The sequence below is a fragment of the Ambystoma mexicanum genome, chromosome 12, assembly GCF_040938575.1.
Source record: "Ambystoma mexicanum isolate Mex_15411 chromosome 12, UKY_AmexF1_1, whole genome shotgun sequence".
NCBI classification, from domain to species: Eukaryota; Metazoa; Chordata; class Amphibia; order Caudata; family Ambystomatidae; genus Ambystoma; species Ambystoma mexicanum.
The window spans coordinates 1,202,501,981-1,202,522,130 of record NC_090936.1 but is presented as its reverse complement, the minus strand read 5'-3'; the positions used below and the strand labels follow the sequence as shown (position 1 = coordinate 1,202,522,130).

General features: G+C 46.0%; 1 protein-coding gene across 5 annotated transcripts in view; it reads left to right on the top strand.

Annotated features, from left to right (window-relative positions):
* The window catches only part of SLC16A7 (solute carrier family 16 member 7), a 504,734-nt gene that overhangs the window by 23,204 nt on the left and 461,380 nt on the right, over window positions 1-20,150 (top strand). The window contains exon 1 of one of the 5 annotated variants that reach the window (XM_069629856.1): window positions 8,769-8,911. The exons of 3 other annotated variants lie outside the window; for them this stretch is intronic. The gene's annotated coding sequence lies outside the window, so the exon portion shown is untranslated. Of the gene's footprint in view, window positions 1-8,768; window positions 8,912-20,150 lie in introns of those variants that run through there. One more of the 5 variants, XM_069629852.1, reaches the window with a different exon arrangement.

The following is a 20,150-nucleotide window of genomic DNA, read 5'->3' as shown; positions in this document are numbered from 1 at the left end:
GTCTGGAACATTCAGTTCACTTCGCAGCATGTGCGCTCAGACCCAGGTGCCAGGAGGTGGCCTTGACTTTACCTCCCCACCTAAGTAACCCAAAGTCTCTCATCACCCATGCCTTCTGCCATGAAGATTGTCAGTGAACTTGGCCTTGCCGAGTAGTCTTGTCCCTGGGAATATAAGGTAGTGCGAGCACACACTATCGTAGTTCTGGAACTCAATGCTCAACTCTATTTTCATCCTTGGCTCACATGGCAGTAGACCACAATTTGGACCATTGTGCAGCATTTAAATGTCTTAAATGAATAAAACCTGGCATGCATAATGTTCTTTCTTTGCACCTTAACATTGAATGATTCATCTTCTCACGTTCTCTGCCTTCAAGAATAGATAACCAGCCTTGGCTGCTTTCAGCTTTGGTACCAGCCAGACAGCCTTGCCACCAGTGTCCACGATCTCAGCTAATTCTTGCTGTGACACAGCTCTCGGCCTTTCCTCTCCATGTGTCTGGGCTTACTACATTTGTGACACTGATGTCCAGTTCGTATACAATGGCAGCTCTGCCTGCAGTCTATTTACTACGTTTTTTAAAATCTACTTGCGTTACAGCATCTGTACAGTTATTGAACGGCTTATATTTTCTTCAGTGCGTCACACACAAGCAATCTTCTTTTCGCAAATGATAAGGTACATGTTTTTTCTCTTCAGCCAGTCTACTTAGTGCTTCACGTTTATCTTGTGTGACGTCACTAGCTCCTCTTTCTCATATTCCTCTAGGGAGTTCCTCTGTCAGATTGTCATCTCTTCGGGGATACATTTGGTATGGCATTCTCAGAGGATATCTTCTCTCAAACACTCGCTGTGGAATTGGCACACATGTAGGTGTCAAGCATGGCACAATCTCGTACCTCCAACATACAGGAGATAGGGGGGTCTTCATGCAGAGGCATGCAGCTGCTCCTCTACAGAACGTTTTTGTTTGTTTGATACATCAGGCCCTTTGGATCAAGAGACTTTTGATAACTTAAAAGACTTGGGCATAGAAGGCCCTGATGCCTGTAATAGAACTGTGTCCTCGTGCCGAAAATAGCTGAGGGGTGTGCTATGCTCGAGTGAACCGCCTTGTCCCTGTGCTGAAAACGTGGGGAAGAGAGGCCAATGGCCTGAACATCCTGACTTTTGTGAACACTTTTCTTTTCCATGAACATTACCCCACACTATTTGTAACTTAGTGGTAAGGATTGGCAATAGGTTTTTTTGGTATAGACCCTTTTACTTTGACGGGACTCCACTATCACTGCATTATTATTATTTTGATGGTCGTAGCTGGCTCCCATCTTAGATTTAGGTTTAGATAGGTTTTTATCACCCCCTTGATAAAGTTCAATAAAAATCATTGAGCTGTGGTTACTTGTGTCTGTCTTACTTTGATACCATGCCTTTCTTACACCTACCAGAATTTGAACGTGCGTGCATAGATTCAGGATGGTCAAATATTGTTGAGGATCTACATATTTTTGTGTTCATGACCAAATGGGACGGCCCCATTCAATTGCCAGAAGTAAATGGTTTCTCTCCTGTCACACATCAGTAATCTGCATGCAATTTGCTGGTGAATATGTATTTTCGAAAGGTAGTAATTGCTATGACTGCCCTCATTTCCCACCTAATATCAGTACTACATTTACACTCTTGCATTTTACAGATATTCTGAAACAGAACTTTCCTATCATGTTCTGCATGTCATGGCTTGTTTAGTGCATGCTATTTTGCATCTCTGTAATATTAATGCAGGAAGGGCACCAAAGTGCAATGTGATCAGCACTTAAAGCCAGAACACATTTTCTTTACACCGTCCATTGGATAATTTGAGATCTGTGCAAACTGTCCTATGGATTGTGCTACTTTCAAGATTTAGCTAGAGCCTAGAAGAACTTGCGTGATATGGTTACCTACTTGTAAATAAAAACACATTCTGCAGATCCAGTGAAAATGAGAACACATTTTTTGATCCGAGCACAGTGGGCTGTGATCCAGGCAGTTAGGATCCCTTGGGGGGAGGGATGCTGTGGGTTAGAGTCTAGAACTCTTCATGCAACGCCTATTGAAGAGTTTTGCTCTCGCTCTTTATAGAGCGAGATTTCTGGCTTCAACTTCGGACCCATCATATTACAAGCTCTGTATGGGCCTGTAAGAAACTCATGGTGACAACAGTAAAGACAGTCACAAGTGATCACCGTTGAAGGGTGTTTATTAAACTGTAAGTGCAGTATGGAAAAACACCTAACCTAAACCTAAATCTAAGATGGGAGCAAGCGTCGACCATCAAATGAAAAATAAGGCAGTTCTTGAGGCGTCTTGTCAAAGTAAGAAGCCTATACGAAAAAAAAAAACTATTGCCATTTCCTTACAACTAATTACAGAAAGAGTGTGGGATAAGGGTATTCAAATAAAGGAAACCGTGTTCAAATAATAATTCAGGATGTGATTGTCTTGAGGTCTCCCTTCCCCACGTTTTAGCATGAAACAAGGTGGGACTTTGGAGCCCAGCACACGCTTGAGCCTTCCCAGCACGATCTAACGGTTCCGTATCAGCTCTCAGGTTCTTCGATGGTTAAGTCTCTTTTCAATAAAAAGTCTCTTGCTTTCGAGGTCTGTTGCTCTCAACAAACAAACACAAAAGTTCTGTTCTACGAACACTTTAGGTGATAGATTCACCCCTGGGTCCCTCTCTTCTGGGTGCAGGCACCTCAGAAATTGTATTCAACATATTCATAAGGCAGTTCCCTATTCAGTGAACTTTGAGTGATAGCTTTCCACCCCTCGATCTCCCTCAGCTGGGCTGGGATCCCAAATGACAAGGGGGACACGTCCCTTCCCCATGTCTTGCAATACTTCTTGCTTTTACAAATCTGAATGTCTTTTTAAACAAATCTTTGGACTTTGCCACTCGTTGTCGGATTCCCTCTGCTGGGTTCACTTTTGCCAACTTTTGGTTGTTGGCTTCCCTCTGCCAGGTTCACTCTCGCTGACTTTCGGTTGTCGGCTTCTCTCTGCTGGGTACAGTCTTGCCGATTGTTACAGGCAATTCATCGCAGGACTTTAAACTTTGCCGCTTCTCATTAGCATCTCTCTGCCGGTTTCACTCTTGCTAATCTTTCTGAAATACAGTTCATTTACTAATTTTCGCCATGCTGGATTCACTTGCCTTAGCTTTCACAATCGGTCAAAGACTTTTGACAGTACAGAGGATTTTACAAGACCCCTGTATGACCACTTTGACCTTTCTTTGCCTATTCCCAAAGCCTTCTGGTTACGGTAGTCTTTACCATTGGGTAATCGCCCAGAGTTTCCTGAGTGAGCACCCACTTGGCGCCAGACTGGTTTTCCACCTCATTTATTACTAGTATCGCTTGCTTTTCAGAGTTCAATTTAGCCCTTGGCTACTTTTCTTTTAACACATAGTTCGGTTTCTTATCGACACTCCCCTCGACTCACCGGCTGCATTGAACCGCTTGGCTTTCTTCCTCCTTGGATTCAAGGTTGGAAGCTTGGTACCACAGAGACAAGCATCTCTCCCTGGCTTGGTAGTCAGCGGAGGAGGGTTTTGTGTACTGTTGACATCAGCTGCAACACACTTTGGCTATTTTTCGCAGACTTATCATTCCCTCTGCGGAGGCTCCACAGGCCTTGGTCGGAAAGGGCAAGGTAGACTCTCTCCTTGTCACCCTCTCGGTCTGCCCTGTCTTTCTCCTCCTCTTGAACCACTGTGTTGAGTTAGCTCTTACGTCGTGTAGTCTGCCTTGCTTGTATTGTCCTCTTGGGCTCCACCTTTTATCCCTCTGGGGAGGGGAAAGGGCCGTCAGGTGTGTGTGATTCAAGTCTATTGCCTGACTTTGCCTGACCCTGGTATAGGGACACGTCAAGTAAACAGCTCTGGTGTTTGTCTGTTGTCTTTCATATTGTGTGAAATTGTTGGGGCAGTGTTTTGGAATATCCTACATGGTAGGATGGGGGAACGGTGTTGAAAGAAGGAGGATACCGCATCTCGCTTATCGGTGTCCCACTTCCACTTCCCAAGGACCCCCCATCCAGGTGATCCTCCATCACTGGTCCACCCGTGTCCTGCTACCTGGATGACAGATCCCCAGGGACTAGCCAGGGAGACACCATCAGGTTTCTCACAGGGCCTCCATTTAAGACTTTAGTTACTAAGGGTTTGAATATTCTCACTTTAAAGGCATCCTCCCTTGTTTTAATCCCTTTGGCGAGTTGAATTGGGGAGCTGGTGACCCTTGTCTGCATGCCACCCTACTTGGTGGTCTCACAACTGTCATCCTCTTAAGATGCGACCCCATCTTTAGACGAAATGTGGTTTCCTTGTTCCACCTGTGGCTGGAGATTGTCATCCCCTCGCCCCTGTGGTGATTATCTGTGGCAGAAACCATGGCTATGGAAACCTGGATGAATGACAGATTCTTCTCACCAGGAGATGACAGTCTAGTTTCGATTTTCTGGGAGTCTTTTTGTCACTTTGTGGGGCCCACAGGAAGGGTCAATTGCTCCTCCCATGACTATTAGGTGTTAGCTGAAAGAAAGTATTACTTTGGCTTACAGTCTGGGAGGTGTTTGGTGCCCTCTGCGTACTGTGTGTTGTTTTGAAAAGGGGTATAGCACCCTTCTGGGCTATCACACAGTGGTCACCCATCATGGAAATCTGTAAGGCAGCCATGTAGCCTTTCCACTTCACGTTTGTGCAGTTCTATTGTCTTCTCCAGGACGGGAGTATCAGGGTTTTGCCTGCTTTGTACTGCAAGCAGTATATTACTGAGGAGCTCACTACTAGTCCATTAGAGATTCACAGGGTGTGCAATTCCTGTGTCCTGTAGCTCTGTTTGAAACACTGCAGGCATATATTTGGTATACTTCATGAGTAATGAGTAGGACAAGTAAGTGGAACATGTGAGTAGTGCTGTGGTTACTTTCAGGCCCAGAATACCTACAGCACAAGGTCACCGCTTACAAACCCAGTAGAAACCTGAGATTGGGCATTGCACCCCTCCTTGTCATCCTGCCCTTCAAATCAACCAGAATAGGGGGGTCCTCCTTTTCCAAGCACCCACAATTTGGTATGCAATTCCCCTTAGCATCTGCTGATTAGAGGATGACCTTGCCTTCCAGAAGGCCCTCAAGACCTGGCTTTCCCCCCTGACAAGCCCATTCTGCCCCCTCTGCTAATTTAACCCCCCTGTCAGATAGGATGGGGCAGCAATGAGTCCCTCAAAGAATGTACTGAACGATGCAGGGAATGGATTCCAGCAGACCGCAGAACTGTATCAGCGACACATCACTGAAACAAGAAACCCGCCAGGACATGGGTACGCATCACACTCCATGTCGATGTAAGAAAGCCGTAGGCATGGCCACCCGCCCGCACTCGTCTGCATTCATACACTACTTGAAGACACATTGCATAACACCTCTGCCATTCGAATGCAACAACCACAATAACAAAATCACTTTATTTCAGCAATATAGCCATAAAAGCATAACAACATACATACAACAATATAAATCTCAAAAACATTAGTACAAATTCCATGGATGCTAAGTTGCAAACCCTGTGTCCGATAAGGATCTTCGAGACCAGTTTTCACAATATTGTGCACTGGATACATCCTGATACAAGTCAACACATATATTCTATCCTTTCATCTTAAGCCAAGTGCCATCCTGCCTAAAAATCTGTGCATAAGTACCGATTTGGCAGGCCAAAAGCTATACATAGATAATCAATACAAAGACATAAACGGCAGCAGCTTGAATATGCTAAAATATGTTCCATCCCCTTCAGTTTCTTTATTTTATTTATTTATTTTATATTTATTGTTAATTTGTAATGCACCTATACACAAGTGTTTCAAGACGAACCATGAAAGGAGGGGAGACAAGGGAAAAACAGATAGACGGTCTTCAAGGCATGGTATGTTCAGATCTTGCAAGTGCACAGACAAGTGTGGGTGAGGGGGGGCAAGTGCAGGGGTTGGGGTTAGGGGCACTTTGACTGACTTCCACACAGTCATGTGTGTCTACCCTATATATTATAAAACAGACAAGGATGGGACATCCATCAGATAAACCTAATAGATAACACAGATGCCCTTCTAGCGAGAGCTTGTCTTAAAAACGACAGCAGCGACCAGCTCGCATACGGGCTCTCTGCCCATAGAAGATATAACAAGGCAAGACGACATTGTGCAAAGTGTCTATCTTTAAGGACTGCGACCAACGATCTTGCTCTAATGTCTTTAAAAACTGGACAGAAGAGTACAAAGGGCAGAATATCCTCCTCTGCCTTGCAGCCAAAGGGGCACATTTTACCTTCCCTGACCAGCAGGACAGTGTAGATCTTTTAGGGAGGCAATTACATCATGCTTGAGTCCGGAGGTTTCTCTCTGCAGGATTATTTGCCCATAGTAAATAGTTTTGAAATAATGGCCACATTTCTGTTAGTGCCCTTCTGTATTTCCATAGGTTCTCTCTCAGCTCTGGAGATAGTTAACAGCTGATACTTGAACTGTGTCGCAGCAGCTTTAGTGATGACCCTAGGGTTCGTCGGATGATGACCAGCATTCAATTTAACCAGCCACTTCTTTACATGGGACAGCCAGCAAACTGTCTGTACTCCCACCCTGGCCAACAGATGTGTAATTAATGAATGTGTCACACCCGCCTTCAGGTTCGCCCATAGTCTAAGCCAGGATTGGTCCCAACACCATTTCGTCAACCAAGAATGACGTGCTTAACTCAGGATGGACACACAAGTGTGGGGCTGATTGTGGAAGGCTGAGAAGTAATTTAAAAAATAAATTCTCGGACAACTCGATGCTCTGTATGTTACCATAGCCCCAATAACATGGCTCCATATTTTGCAACTGCGTTTGCTTTGCTTAGAATGCAGCTAAGTCTCACAGCAAAAATGTGGTCCAGCTGGACACGTAATCAGTCCCCTGGACTTGCATACTCTCCCGACAGCCTTACAGGCCTCATCCACAAGCCAGCGCGGCATGGGTCGCTAACAGCGACGTGGCCACCCCACCTACCTTTTGTACTGGCTAAAATGCACACACGCATTCTAAACTCCTCTCTCATACCACGTACTGCGGTCCCCTGAGGGCATTCGCCTACAGCGCTTTGAGGCCATACCAATAGGAAAAGGCACTATACAAATGCCATACTATATTACTTTCTGGTTATATTCATTACACCTAGTCCTATTCATTCTCTTCCCAGTGTTTACGCCCACCCCTCCCCCTCATGCCCCAATCCCCTCTCCTGGGTCTTGGCCACTTCCTGTTGCTTGGTAGTAACCAGAAGGACCTTGGGTAAGTGGGGATGAGGAAAGTTTCATAGCTAGCTCGAATTGCTGTTGGGACAGTGAGATGCCTTTATGAGTAAGGACTGGGATGAGGAAGAGTAGGATTAGGAGTAATGAAGATTACCAGTAAGCAATTTCACCATTACAACCGTTCACAGATCAGGCAACACTGCTCACCAACAGCAGGATGAATAGATGAGTTACCCAACAAAGGGAAAGTCAAGTACTACTTTAACAGGCCCCTGACGCTCACACAGCTAACGGGTCTCTCCCTGTAGGGATAGTGTGCTGCTAGTCCACGCTGTTCTCGTGCTGCTTTGGTGAGATGCTGTCATGCTTGGTAGACTGCAATGTGACATTTGCGTTGACATGGAGATGAGAAAGAGTGCAAGAATATCCGTCGTTCACTGTACCCTGACACATCTTTTCTACCCCATTCCCCAAAACATGCCCATTCCAATTGAAGACTGCTTCTCTGCTGTGTGTGGTAAGTGGGCTCGGGTGTAGGGTGGGTGGGTATTTCCTCTAATGAAGATACATTCTTCTTAGTAGAGTTATAGCCACATTTCCCAGTATTAAGTTACGAGCTTGGTTGTATTTCGGCAATAAAATCTGCCAAAATACCACCAAACGTGAGAACTGTTACTGCCACTTGGTCTGTGCATTTATCACAGGATTAGAAGTGGTGTTAGGACGGCGTAAATCCCCATTTTTTGGAGTCCATAGGACTATGTGGGTATTTTGGCAGAATTTCCACGAGCAGTAAATTCAGCCGTTTTTTAGAGGAATAGTTTTCCTCCAGACATGGAGGTACATTGCAGCATAAAAGGCGGAAATTCCATTAGCACCAAAACATTTGTCCCACCACTTTTTTACTGCACCACCTAACTCGCTGTAGGTTGAGGTGGCTGTTAAATCTAGTTTGTTGGTCTGAGCACCCACTGCTGAGACCTTTTTGCTCAACCTGCAGGTCAGAGGTTCAAACAGGTCTGACTTCCTGCTGAGAGTGATCCAAGTGAGTACCATTTGTTTATACAAGAGCAACATCCATTGTTTGGGACCCTGAGAGAATGCAGTGTGTGCGGTGTGCACGTTATGCATGGTCAATCTTGTCAACGCTGTGTTTGTGTGTTGTCATACTGACCTATTCCCAACACACCAGACCCAAGGTAACTGGCTTTGCACGTGAGCCATATCTGTGCCCTGGACCACTGCAGATCACAGAGCTGCACGCAAACCTGCAATTTGCGTGTCAGGGGAACAAAGGGCCCATGGGGTGCTGCAGACGCCGGGGGTGTGGCAGGCCGGAGCCTGCCTTGTGCAGCCCGTGTGGCTGAAGGGCGTCACTCTGCACACAGAGCACGTGCTGCTGCTGAAGGTGTGTCGGGGGTGTGTGTCGTGGGCGTTGTCTCTGGCAGCTTACGCAGGCTTCGGGCTACAACGTGGCTTCAAGTTGTGCAACCTTTTCAGGAGAAGTCTGCTTGTGTTGGGAGCAGCGCTGACTGCTGGAAGGAGGCTTGTGTGCCCATCGACAGACCGGTAACGTTTTGTGCCCGCAGTCGTTTTGGCAGCTTCGCTTGTTTATGGCTCTGTTTTTACTCTCTTTACTGTATGTTGTACTCACCTTTTACTGTGTTTCTGGTGTATGGCAGTGCTCGTTAAGTACATGCTCAATATGGTGCCCTCAAATCCATGCTGCCATCACATGTCATATGTTCTCACACATACTCCCACCGTCGCCTCTCCTTCACTCCAGTTGTAGCTGATTGTAGCAATCTCCTACACGTTATTGCAGGGTTGCAGCTTAACATGTACTCTTCAGTGGTCTTTTTTATGTACACGGTGCATTAAGCAGTGGTCCTGCCAACCCGCACTTGTAAGATACTGAAAGCAGCGAGGCTGGCAGGCAGACAATGTAACAAGGAATTTGTATCTGCTTATGTTCACTTTTTAGTTTTGGCTGTTAGGTGGCGCTGTAAGCCGAAACTAGTGCATTAGAGTGCAGCTAGCGGAGCAGGACGATTAGGCGCGGCCAGTTCGGCGCGGGCCGATTCGGCGCAGGAGACAATTGGGCGCGCCCAGTTCGGCGCTGCGACTTTTGGGCGCGGGGATGTTTTGGCGCGGGGGGGAGAGGGGGGGGGTGGGAATTGTCATTGTTTTGCGTCGTTCAGTATTTTTTATTGTGAATTGCCCAAAAAAAAATAATACAGCATTTGATATGATATGATAGTTTATTTATATAGCGCCATGAAACACATTGTGTATAGGCGCTATATAAATAAACTATCATATCATATCAAATGCTTTATTATTATTGTTTTTATTAGACTGTTCCATCATGGGAGTTAAATATGTAACTTTTGCTGCCCCAGGCACAAGGCCAGTTTGGTCTTGTGGTTAAGTTCCAAGCCTCACAATCTTGCAGGCCATGGTTCGTGGCTGGGATAAAACTTTTAATTTTATTCTATTTGCAAAATATCACATTATTTTTTTTTCCAAATAGAATAACATTAAAAGCCTTATCCCAGCCTGCAAGATTGTGAGGCTTGGAACTTAACCACAAGACCGAACTGGCCTTGTGCCTGAGGCAGCAAAAGTTGCATATTTAACTCGCATAATTGAACAGTCAAATAAAAAAAAATAGTAATAAAGCATTTGGGAAAATCACAATAAAAAATACTACACTTCACGCCAGTCACTTGACCCCAAATTATTTTCAAATGCAACAAGTTGTCAGGCACAGTTCCTGTCAACGTGCTGCATTTGAAAATAATTATGCTTTTAAATTTGGCGTGAGGGAGTTTAGATGTGGCTGCAATGTCAGCCACGTCCAAACGTCCTTCGCGCCAAATCGGCGGCGCCAGAAAGGCTCCCGCGCCGAAATGGGCGCGGCGAACTGGCCGCTGCGGCCAACTGGCTGCGCCGAACCGCCCCGCGGCGAAACGGCCGCGCCAAAAGGGGGTGTACCCGCAGCTAGGGAGATATGGATATGAGGAGGGACACACAGCCTAGAGCTGCCCATTGCCAGCCCATGGCCAAGGTAACCCCTACGGCCACTTCCCACCCACTTCTTGACCCTCCCCGCCCAAAACGCATTCTCGTGTCATCTCTTTGAGCTTTATCAAGTCTTACCATCAAACTTTGTTCACAAAGTGCCTGCCTGGGTTTTTTAAAAGCATTCTTCTGACTGTTAATAACTTAATTGGAGCTGTAAACGTGCCACTGGTGTAATAAGTATGCCTTAACCGTGTCTGCCTTCAGCCACTTGCTTTTAAAGGTACTCTGCGTGTCCTTCACTGAAGTCCTGTAAGAAACAAGCATTGAAAAAGCCAACAGTTTTAGCTTGTGAGTAAGTATGGGGCGTTTGCCAGCCACTGCTGTTATATGCCCAGGTATTCTCAGCATTTTCCTGCTGCCACCATCAATGGCCAGTTAATACATCGACGGCCGTGCCTGGCAAAGGCCTTCACCATGCCTACACGAAAGCCAAAACTGTTGGCATTGCCAATGCTTGTTATATATTTTATGCTGCAGTGTTGGAAACAATGTGTGATAATGTGGGTCTTGTTAAAGTCTTATTTTAATGTAAATTCTTTGTTGCGGGCCCTTAGGATCAGTCAACGGACATTGGACTGGACAGGAGTGTGTTCATAATATCCCATCTGTGTAATTTTGTCCACTGGAATAGAAATGCACACGTTAAAACGCCTGGGAAATCACCACTACTCTTCACTTTGCACTCTGTTTGAATGGAATCCATCTGCTTTCACCAGGTGGTAAAGTCAGGCTGATCCCATATAAGAATCTGTATGTTTTTCAGCCAGCGTAAAAATAAATGCGGTCAGAAAACCATGTGTTTTTATGAAGCCTGGGCAGGCATGCACAGCAGAATAACCCTTGCCATGGCCCCCACTTTGCCTCCAAACAGCATTACAATGCCCTGGAGCATGGAGGAAGCACCTGTTCGTCTTCATTTTAAGACCTTTGGCGTTAGACAATGAGCCCTCATGGAGATTTGCATGAATATTTGCACTGACTTGCAATATAATTTATCATATAGTGAAGAACTATGTGGTTTAGTCCATATTTGTTTGCCTCGCTCTGAACTTGTCACACTGGTTTCATGGTTGTGTGTTACAAGTAACTAACACAGGATGACATAACATGTCTTTGTGAGTCAATATATACTTTACACTTTGAAATAATATGTGCTCCATTGACAGCCTGCAGTTGCCCCTGGTTGCCCCCTCGTCATCCCTGGGCGACCATGATTTCCCTCTGAGATGTGAGAGGGATCGGAGCAGAAAGAGACATTTATTACAGACTGTATAAGCAGTCATTTTTTTCCATCGGCCCTAAATTGATTTGAGCTAAGTATCCGAGGTACATTTAGAGAGACTCCTGCAGCTTCCAGGAGACCGGGGCTGTGTGCGCGCCATCTCGATTTGCCCCTGCATACCACATACATATCAAGTCATACCCTTTAGTCGTGAAACCTCATCAGCAAACATCTCAATATGAAACTGAAGCTTCAATTATATCTACAAAGAAAAGAAGACACAATAGGCCACATTAGGAGTTTGGCAGTCATGTTGTGGTCATTCTGTGAAATTGCCACCAAAATCGTTTACCGTTACTGGCACACTGAATGGCAGAATTATTTCCAGATTACAAGTGGTGGCAACAGGTGCAAAACCGCATGTGTAGGTACCCAATAGTGATTTTGGTAATCCTGCCACGGTATATCCACAGCTTTTTGGCCTTAAAGTAGAGAGTTTACTGCCTGCATCAACACTAGGAATTCAGAGGTGCAGTCAGAGTGATGGTAACTCTGTTACCAACAACAAAGTGACAGTAACAGAACTACTTTCACTTTATTACCACCGCACCAAACTTGTAATGTGGCCTAGGGGCCTTTTGAAAATGTCTTTTGTTCATCTTGATATTCAACGTCTGCCAGACCCATCGAGGATCCCACCCAGAGCTCTAAAGCAGCTAGTCCGCTGCCCCAACTCTTCCAGAATTTTCTACATATGCACCCAAGGCCGGAGTATCAAAGATATCCCCAAGTGGAAATTCTCCACGGCACGTGGCTATGCAGAACATTTGCGCTAGCGCATACCTATCAACTCACACTCTTTCGGGGTATTGTCCAATTTGACCTACTCCCATTTGACTGCATCTTTTTGACCTAATTCGGTAGGTCAAATGGTACACTTTAATTACAAAATAGTTGTGGGTTGAGGTGGGGCAAGTCAAGGCTGGGTGCAGGGGGTCTCCCCCCGCATTGTGTGGGTTGCGGGGGGACTCCGCCCGCAGTAGGTAAGAAAAAATGAGGTCAAATACATTAGGTCAAAAGAGAAGTAGGTCAAGTTTCTTAGGTGAAACAACCCATATCCTGTTTTGGTAGGTGTCACCGGCCATGAAGTCATTTCACACAGGGCAAGCCTAGTACCAGTCTATAGATTTCGTTGGGTTATCTCCCCGGCAATACAAAATCTGATGTCGCTTGTCTTGGCCACTCAAAGGCTTCGTAGGTATGTCCATGCGCAATTTGCATTTGCGCTTGCACAATTGTATGGCAACCCCGCCCCTGGAGTAGCCTGATTCTGCAATACTTTTGCATTAAATGCGAAACAGTGTTTCTGAATCTTAAGCCTGGGAACAGTTAAGTTAGGCAACCTTAGAGAAAAGACAATTCCAGGTTCCCTTCCCATCTCTGCACCATTAGCATTCGGCATTATTTAGGACTCCCCTTTTACCAGGTGTGCTTGGCTATTGAGACCTACTCTGAACTCTTGCAATTCAAGCTCATTAGCAAATACATAATACGAAGTGATAAACTGGCGTGTCAGATTGTTCATCTGGTACAGCAAATGATTACCTTAAAAAGCAATCCCCTTTTGGTAGGATAGATGTCTGCATGTCTGAAAAGTCCATACATTTCGATGTGTAATGATTTTGAAAGCGTTCAAGTTGTAACTGGAGACCGCACAGTCAAATCCAACAGAGCAGGACAACATAGTAACCCGCAGTCTGACTGAGAGCAGAAAGGCTTCCATAACAACATAGCAACGAAAACAAACACACAGAAACCCTGGGGGGTTCCTGTCATTATAGTTAAGCGTGTTGTGATGATTATTCACGCTATTAGGGTCTCTTTATGAGCACAGAGTCTCGTTAAAAACAGGTGGTATTTCAAATATCACCTATTTCTTAAATGATACGATATGATTGGTTATTTCTAACATGCTTAATACCCAGAGGTTTCTAAGCGTGGACCCGGGGATTGAACCTGTGTTGCTAATTGTCGGCTTGCTTCCAAGTCGAGCACGTTGCCCCTGAGCTATCCTCCGAAGACAATGCCATCTATTCATCGGTTGTGATCATTGAGTATTTACTGAATGGCCTACGTAGAAAAAGATGGGTGGAGTATTCTCCATGCAGCACTCTCTATGCAAGGGTATGCCGCTTCATAATTAGGTGGCATTTGAAAAATGTCAACTACGTAAAATTCCATATGTGTGTGGTTATCAGCATGCACCGAACAGCACTCTCAGTTAGAAAGGTGGTTGGTAGGTAGGTAGGTAGGTAGCTAGGCTATGAACTAGAACTGAAGCCAGGCCTCGGGGTTCAAACAACCATTCACAAAGGCAACATTGGCTTTCGTTAGCCGCCATGGCTCTCATAGTAGCCGATTGAGTCAGGGTTTCTTCTGGAACGGGATGTCTTTTGGGGCACTGACGCAAAACCCTTTAAGACAGACTGTTTCATGAAAGTGATGGTGGGGTTAAAAAACAATTATACATTATTAGCACCTCAAACGGGGAAGCTGTGAGCTTCCTGGACGCTGGGCCAAATTCACAGACGAAGGCCTCCATTCCGGAAGAGCTGTACGCTGGTCTACCAAGCAATACTCCTGCCCATGTCTCCCTGCTCCTGGCCCCATAACTTACCACACTTAGCTGAACTGCTCCGACTCCACCATACCAGATCACTTTTTTGCCATCATGGAAAGCAATAAGTGGCTTGCACCCAAGTGCCTCTCATGCGCGACCAACCATAGTGGCCATCTTTGTTGAAAGATGAAACGCTGCATGACCGCGCATGCCCTTTGCTCAAAGTGAACCATTTCTTTTTTAGCCCAAAAGAAGTTTTGGTCAGTTATTCATAATACCTTTATTCGGCATAGCAGCAGTAGGCATACAGTGGCATTTCATCATTACACAAATATTCTAAATTTATAATTGTTAAAAGTTAGAAAAAAGTTAATATAAAACATTAGAACTAATTGAATATGCAGCGTAGTACTAGTTTCCACTCAAGGGTAAAACTCCATTAAATCCATCGAACGGTTCGTTATCTAATGATGTTTCGGCTGTGCCACCTGAAACTATCAAGGTATAGGATTTGGCTCTGCTCCTGTATAGCACCTTCCTCCAATTTACACAGGAACATTTGATTTTACAGTGTAAAGAAATGTGGAGAATCAAAGAGCAGCATCTTTGAACCTCTTTCTAGATAGCCTGTGCTTCATTCTCTGCCAGTCTACATACATCCATAGCCTCAATTATGCATCATCTATTATACTCAATTTAGGAGACAAATACAATTTCTTATAGCTAATGTATAACTGGCAAATTAGCTGAAAATGAGGCTATGTTTCTCAATCTATGCTGATTTCCTAGTTATACATTATAATAAGAAATTGTATCTCAAGGAGTTAATATGGCAGGCCAGCGGTTAGGTGCCAAACCCAAATTTGTTGTAAAGAGTGTGCATAGATTGGTGTTACTTAATCTAAATATAATTCATAGTTAAAATCTAGCTTTGTTTCACAGAAGCGTGTAAATGTTATGGAATTCAAGATCTCACTGATCATAAGCTCTTCCTCCTGATAGAATGTTGCTTTTCGTGAGTGCTTTTGTCGATAATTTTGGTCTAGGATCACACCTCAGTGTGGCCGATGTAATAGGTCATCTTTTTTGATTGTGTTTGCGGCACCAAGGAATAGACACCCCGCCATCCTGTGTGAGGAGATCTTGCAAGGCAGCTCTGTACTTAGCTAGATAAGAAGTATTCCAAATTCGAAAACAGTACATGCGGGGATTTACTACAACAATACGGTCACCACATTGTTGATTCGTAACTAGATGTAGTAGCAATGTTGGTGTGCTCTTAGGTGATTTTAGTTTTTTTTCAGGAAACAATTCTCAGTCACCAGCATAATAGAGCTGGGTGAATAGCCCAAAAATTCTGCTCCATACAGTGTTGCTTGTCTGGCCTGTGGCTCATAGAATGTGATGGTAAGGGCATAGGACCCCATAACCATGTAGGCTGGCAAAGCTATTTGCCAGAGTACAAGCCAGAGTACAAGCCTGGAGGGCTTGGATGCTCGACGATGCATTATGAAGAAAATTGTCCCAGCGCCAGGTAGGCCCAGTTGGGCTTTGCAATTTTAACATTATATAAACTTTCCAATCCGAAGATAGCCACCGCCCTTTCGGCAGGGGACTGCCTCATTGTGGTCCCTGAGAGCCCGCCTTCTCGTGGCTCCGATTGCCACTACAATCCTTTTTGAACCTATTGCGGGAGACGGCAAGCAATGGAGCCGGCCCCCTAAGGCCCACATTAAGTCCCTGCCTGGCCCTCTCTCACTCACACACTGAAACAGGAACTCTTAGTGCTCCTCTGCTGCACGAAATGACTAAATATCACTCCTCACTTCCTGTCAGCTTCTTCGGTTCTGAATCCTGCTTTCGTTTGCCTATTCTGTGGATCTCCCAGGCACTGGAGTGTTCAAACACTGCTGCTTTTGTTGGACATTTTAATGCTTGCATTTTCATATGGTTGTTTAATTCTTATCTACTTACCAGTTATCGGCTGAATTTGCCCACAGCACCACATGTGTTTACTCTCATACCTGCTGCCCTGCTGGTTTTGCCTGCATTGTAATTCTACATTCAGATGTTTTCACTTCCTTCTTCACTTTGTATGTGAGCAATTTAGTCTAATTTTCAATAATTTTAAGTCTAATTTTGAATTTGAAAAAAGATGCATTTTGGATTTCAGCAATCTATTAGTCTAATTTGGAACTTCGAATATAGATTTTCTTTCCCCATGCCATCTGCATTTTGTATGTGGGTCATTTTTTGTCTAATTTTGAACCTCAAATATAGATGTTTTCCCCACGCCATCTGCATTTTATATGTGAGTAATTTCTAGTCTAAACTTACTGGCACTTCCTACTGTATTACCTATCAAATCTATGCTTCATTGTTAATCTCAAAGTTGGACTTTCTGTAATTCCTGTGACCTGATTTGACTGTTCTTCTGTTTCTGTTCTTCCCTTAATTGGCTGCTGGGCCGCCTGGTGTTATTCATTGTGCACAGTGCAGTCTCTCTCCTTGACTCTGCCACCTCACCCTCCCTGTTCCCATGGTGCTCTGTGTCGCCCCTATCTACTGTAACTGCTATACTATGTCACCTACACTACCTCTCTCTTGAAGTCTGGAAGGAAGAAGTTTAAGAAATCGCTCCTGGCTTCCAGCCCAGGCCTCCCTATTGCCTATATCCATGTCAATGCTTCCTCCAGACAGACTATCACTGATATCCTCTTCTCTGTCCCTTCTCCTGACCTATGGATTCCCCATATGGTCTCTACCCGCTTCCCTTTTTCTTCCTCGCCCATTAATGGTGGAACCAGGTGGGAAGTTCTCTTGGGATACTTCTCATTTTATAGGTGCATCATTAATGTCCATCAAAATGGCCCTATCATGGGCCAGGGCCCTCTGTCCAATCTCCTCCTTCCTGATGGGGATCTCCCATCTCTCATAAACTTCATCCCCTCTCCTGCCACCCTGCCTTATGCCCTCACTCTTGCCTCTCTGCCCCCCGACGAGTTTACCACATCCCTGTACCCCTTCCCAAAAGACCTACAAAGGCTGCAACCAGCTTCACTTAGCTACCCTCATCCCTCGCTCTGCTGTTAAACACTCCTCTGACATCGTTCCTATCCTTGAAGACCTTGACCTGGATGTCCTTGCACTCACTGAGATGTGGTTCAATGCCAGCTGTGCCACTGCTTTTGACACTCTCCTTCCTGATGGCTACATGATCCTCTCCAAGCCCAGAACTTGTCGTTCTGGAGGCGGAGTTGCCCTTGTCTACCCTGATTGGAATCCTGCTACTATCATCCCCACTCAATCTTCCTCTCCCTTTGAATGCCTCATTTGCAGGCTTGGTATCTCCTCCACCCCCTACCTCACTCTTGCCACTATCTACAGGCCCCCCGGAGATACCCCCCTTGTCCTCTTGAAATGGGCCAATCTCTCTTCCTCTCTCCTGACCTCCCCCAAACTTCTCTTCCTTTGGGACTTTAATATTCATCTTTACACTGCCACTGTATCTTTCTGCAACCTCGGTCACTCTCTTTCCCTCACAATTCTTCCCTCTGGCCCGACACACTCTGCTGGTCACACCCTGGATGCTCTTATCTCAGCAGATATCACTCTCTCCAACCCTCTCACTACTACTCTCTCCTGGTCTGACCATTCTCTCCACTCATTTGGACCTCCCCGACATTTCCTTTGCCCGCATTGCCAGCATCCTTCTCTGTCATTCGACCTATGAAGCAGGTAGCAGTTGCTGCATTTCCCGGCACCTTGATTCCTCCTCCCACCCCGCTTTTGATTCTCATATCGCCTCAACTTTTGTTAACCTCCATCTCTCCATCTCCAACACTCTGGACATCCTTGCCCCTCTCATGAGGATCTGCATGAAGCCTGCCTCCAGGTGCAACGCTTGGTATGACTCTGACCTGGCCGGTCTGAAATGCGAGTGCAGAGTTGCTGAACATGCAGGCCTCGGGCACATCCTCTGACAAATTGGCCTGCCGCCTTCTCGAAAGGCAATATCAACTCTCCATCCGCTCCAAGAAACGGGCCCATGACAAAGCCTGCGTTTCTGGGGCCGCCAATAACACGGTTGAACTTTTCAAAATCTGCAAGGAACTCACCAATTCTACTGCAGTCTCCTCTTCCCTCCCTGGTCCTCTGCACTGGCCTCCCACTTTTCTTCCAAAATCAGGACATCCTGCCCTCTACTACCCTACCCACGCCTCCTCTCTTGCCTCCATTGGACCTCCTTAGACCCTTCTACATACTCTCCACCATCTATCGCACTGCACCGGATGAGGTCTCTAGAGTAGTCCGCTCTATGAAGTCTGCTCCAAACAGGTGCTTCCCTGCTCTTCCAGAACTATAAAGGACAACATCTCCTCTATTGTCCCTGCCTTTGATGACTATCGCCCTATCTCCATCACCCCTTTCTTGGGCAAACTCCTGGAGAAGTTGGTCATCCCCCAACTGACCCTCCACATCTTATCTGTTGGCTGTCTCCATGACCACCAATTTAGCTTTAGAGTAGCCAGAGGCATGGAAACTGCTCTCTGAACACCCGTGAAGACCTGCTCTCAAATCCTGATTCCAACTCTCCCTCTGTCCTGATCCTCCTCAACCTTTCTTCTGCCTTTGACACGGTCAATCACACCATTCTCATAAATTGACGCTGTGATACTCTTGGCATTGCGAACCAGGCACTGGCCTGGCTGACCTCCTTCCTTTCTAATCGACCATCCCAAGTGCAACGGGGCCCTTTCCTCTCCTCCACCTCACTGTCTACCTGCGGCGTTCCTTAGGGATCCATCCTATCACTGTGGCTCTTCAACATGTACCTAACCCCTCTGGCCCACTTGATTTCCACCTTCTCTCCTCACATCCAGTGCTATGCTGATGACACACAGCTCTCCTTTAAGCTTACGCCTGCTACCTCCGCTTCTTCTTCTCTCATACCTGACTGCCTGACATCTATTCAGGCATGGTGCTCTGCTAATGTCCTCTGCCTTAATGCCAGTAAGACTGAGATCCTTCTCATTGGGACACCTTCTCCCTGTTTCCCTCCCACTCTTTGGCTGCCCTCCTTGGGCCCCCTCCCTTCACCCATTTGTGAGGAAAAAAACCTGGGAGTCCTCTTCGACTCCTTTCTCTTTCCTTCTCCGTTCACATCACAGACCTTACCTAGAAGTCCAACTTTCTGCTCCACCTCCTAAGAGGCATTCTCCCTTTCCTCACCTTCCCCCGGAAGCTCAATGTCTCCAGAGCCCTTTTTCTCTCTAGGCTAGGCTACTGCAACAGCCTCTTCCTCAATCTACCCCTTTCCTCCCTTCGCCCCCTTCAACTAATCCAGAAATGGGCTGCAAACCTTATGCTTGGCCCCAAGCCCAGGGACTGCATCTCTCCAGCCCTACAATCTCTCCACTGGCCCCTGGTTTCTGCTAGGATCAAATTAAAGACCCTCTGCATCACCCACAAGGCTTACTGGGGCCTGGGACCCTGCTACATCCAACTGTCTCTCCCTCAATACCTCCCTGCTAGAGTCCGTTGGTCCTCTAGCTCCAAAATTCTGCTGATCACACGCTTCTCCAAGCAGAGAGTGAGGGTTAGATCACTATCTTCGGCAAGGGACTCCCTCTGCAACAGCCTCCCTGCCCCTCTCAAACTTGAGCCGGATGCCCTCAAGTTCCGGGAACTTCTCAAGACTTTCCTTTTCACCCCCTCCTTCCCCTGCTAAACTGTCCCCCTGCCGCTGTGACTGGCGCCTGTCCACTTATGTGCCTTACTGGGGCCAGGCCCTCCTTATTCAGTCTACCACAGTACCCCTTACCAGCACTTACCCTCAGGCTCCCCTCCCTCACCAGCCTGTCTTTGGTCTACCCTTT